The sequence below is a fragment of the Pongo abelii genome, chromosome 4 (assembly GCF_028885655.2).
Source record: "Pongo abelii isolate AG06213 chromosome 4, NHGRI_mPonAbe1-v2.0_pri, whole genome shotgun sequence".
NCBI classification, from domain to species: Eukaryota; Metazoa; Chordata; class Mammalia; order Primates; family Hominidae; genus Pongo; species Pongo abelii.
In genome coordinates this window covers 154,818,473-154,821,841 of record NC_071989.2, presented here as the reverse complement: position 1 = coordinate 154,821,841, position 3,369 = coordinate 154,818,473, and the positions used below count along the sequence as shown (strand labels likewise).

The 3,369-nt window shown below is 45.5% G+C and overlaps 1 long non-coding RNA gene across 1 annotated transcript; it reads left to right on the top strand.

The window, feature by feature from the left end:
- The first annotated feature begins 1,681 nt into the window (after positions 1–1,681).
- Positions 1,682–2,977, top strand: LOC129056973 (uncharacterized). Its single transcript, XR_008521554.1, has 3 exons — positions 1,682–1,980; positions 2,480–2,608; positions 2,722–2,977. It is a non-coding gene; the product is annotated as an uncharacterized LOC129056973 (long non-coding RNA).
- The last annotated feature ends 392 nt before the right edge of the window (positions 2,978–3,369 follow it).

Sequence of the window (3,369 nt, the reverse complement as noted above, 5' to 3'; positions counted from 1 at the left end):
TTTATTTTAAAGAAAAATTAAATTATGCACAAGTTATGTGCAGATATGGCAAAGATGATAAAGAGCACACAAATGACAGAGGGAGGTTTGGGAAGAACTGAAAGAGGGCCAGGGATTCTTAATTGTTTGGAGGGTCATGAATCCCTATAAGAAGTTGAAGAGGCCAGGCACAGTGGCTCATGCCCGTAATCTCAGCACTTTGGGAGGCCAAGGTGGGTGGATCGCTTGAGGTCAGGAGTTTGAGACCAGCCAGCCTGGGCAACATGGTGAAACCCCATCTCTACTAAAAATACAAAAATTAGCCAGGTGTGGTGGTGGGTGCCTGTAATCCTAGCTACTTGGAAAGCTGAGGCGGGAGAATTGCTTGGGAAGTGGAGGCTGCAGTGAGCCAAGATCGCGCCACCGCACTCCAGCCTGGGAGACAGAGCGAGACTCCGTCTCAAAATAAAAAGAACTTGAAGTTGAAGAAAGCAAGTCTCCGCCCTCCCCAACAAAAAAAAAATACATACACACAAATTTGATGCGCAAATGCAAAGATTTCACAGATTCCTGGAAGGCCATACTTTGACCACCTAAGGATACATGGACTCCAGATTAAGACCCTGTGATCTATACAGTGAGCCCCTCAATGGTAGAAAGTAGGCCTTATTCATCACTGTGCCCAGGCACATAGGAGATCTTCAGAAATGTTTGCTTGGGCAGGCACAGTGGATCCCACCTGTAATCCCAGCATTTTGGGAGGCAAGAGGACTGCTTGAGGCCAGGAGTTTCAGACCAGCCTGGACAACATAGTGAGACCTTTTCTCTACAAGAAATAAAACTAATTAATTAAAAAACTTAGCTGGGCGTGGTGGTTTGTGCTTAGAGTCCCAGCTACTTGGGAGGCCGAGGCAAGAAGATCGTTTGAACCCAGGAGTGTAAGGCTGCAGTGAAGCATGATCATGCCACTACACTCCAGCCTGGGCAACAGAGCTAGATCCTGTCTCTAAAAATGAAATAAATCAATGAGCTGTCATTCAGATCCTCATTTTCCTTTTTCAAGAAATGAGCCGGGGCCCAGAGTGATCAATGAATTTGTCCAAGATCACAAAGCTTAGGCAAAAGCCTATGTCTTCTGATTCCCAGTTACTCCACTGTTTCCCACCATGTCTATGTTTAATCCCAAAACCACCCCTCTACTTCTTTCACCCTTTGCCTCCATCCCCTCTAGTGAATCTAATACTTTGAGATTCCAGAGATGGAAGAAAAAATAGGTGAGAAGGGAAGGCAGAAAAGGATCAAAGACGTCAAGTTTGCTCCAGGCCCCTCCTCATGACACCCCCACCCTACTTTCACCTGAAGCACCAGTGGAAGGGCTGCTCTCGTCAATAACGGAGATACAAAGAGGGCAGTGACCCCAGGGCAGCCTTCTGTGCCATTTGTCATGATGGCATGGAGTAAGGAGATGTGTATATAGGTTCAATTTCCTTGGAGTATTCTATCTACCTAAACCCTTTCCCAGATGGTTATGAGATGTACACAGTTTACATAGGAGACCCATTAATGCTCTGTCTCTGGGGTTAATATTTAATTAGACAGTTTAAAAAATGCATACTATTACTGGGGAGACTACTTCAGTGCTTGTCTCTTCCCTCTGGGATGCAGTGTTCAGGCACAGAATTCTGAACCCCTCATGGTTCCCATGGAAACCTTCACCACTGGTGACTCCAGGCTGAACACAGGGGATGGCAAAGGCCTAGTGAAGAGTCCAGATGTAGACTTAAAGAGCTCTGGAAATCTTCTCCAAGGGTTCAGCCAGAGGCCATCTGACTCGCTATGGCCAGTATTGGGACTTTATTCTTCCAAAGGCAGTCTATCCAATTTTTGGACCACTCTGATGGTGTCAGAGGCCTTCTGTAGATTGAGCTCAAATAACTCACTTCTAGTTGTCTTAGGTCAACAACGTGTGGCCACAGAGATCAAGTCAAATTCCTCTTTCATGTAAGTCCCTAGCTATCATTATTATTTGAGCATCTCTTATATGTGTGTAGATACTGTGCTAAGCAATTTAGGTATAAATCTCATTTCATCCATACAACAACCACATGACATAGGCATCATTAGTGTGTCATTTTACAGACACCCTGACCAAGACTAGGGGGCCAGCAACCACCAGAATAGGATTCCCACAAACCCAAGTGTGTCTAAGTCTGCATCCCATGCTTTCGACCATAATGCCTCCTCCCTCTCACTGCTTCCCCTCAAGCACCCTTGAGATATTTTTTCTTTTCTTTTCTTTTCTTCTTTTATTTTTATTTATTTATTTTTTCTGAGGCAGAGTCTTACTGTGTCACCTAGGCTGGAGTGCAGTGGCTCAATTATAGCTCACCGCAGCCTTGACATGCTGGGCTCAAGCCCATCCTCCCACCTCAGTCTCCCAAGTAGCTGGGGCCACAGGCATGTGCCACCACACCTGGCTAATTTTTGTACTTTTTTGTAGAGATGTGGTTGTGCTATGTGCCCAGGCTGGTCTTGAGTTCCTGAGCTCAAGCAATCCTCCCTCCTTGGCCTCCCAAAGTGCTGGGATTACAGGCGTGAGCTACCATGCTCAGTACTTGAGATATCTGAGGTAAGCGCTCCTGTCTTGCCTCCCCTCTAGCCTCTCTGAAGGTTCTCTTTTCTGGGCTAAGCTCCCTCAGTCCCTTCAGCCAAAAGGGTTTTCTGCCTCTCTATCACTCATAGGCAACACTGGGGATTCTCCTGTACCCTGCTCCAGTTGATTGGTCTACACACCCAGAGATGTCAAGCATCATTTCACTGTGATACCAACCAGGTACCCAAAGGTGGAGTACCACCTTCTACGGTGGAGCCCACATGCAGCCCAGCTTCCTAAGTAACTAGTTGAGAGTCCTATGGGTCTTTTATCCCCTCATTCAGAACAGAAATTGCAATGTGAGATGGAATAAAATTTCTGTTGGAAACAGAAACCTAAACACTTATTATGTTCAGGTTTAACTCAAACCGGCGTGTATTTGGTTGCTTAAAATTTTCATCTGTTACGCCATGTTTTCCAATCCTTTCCCTTTGCATTTGTTTGGAACTATACATAAATTTTTAATTTGCATTCCTGCCTATTTAAGTTCCACCCTTAAATCTAGTTCATCATTCCAATCTCTTGAGATCGTTCAGAACTTGGTACTCATAGAATTTTTTTTTCCCAGCTCTGTGCTGTTCCTGAATTTGCCAGCCTTCCAGGTTTCTGAGTTGTTGATAAACACTGCACAGGAGACATGAGGACAGAACCCTTCACTGGAGACTTGTTTGGATATTGCAGGGGCTTTCTGTGCCCTGCCTATGCGTGATTTCAGCGCTGTGGTGGGTAGCTTTTCA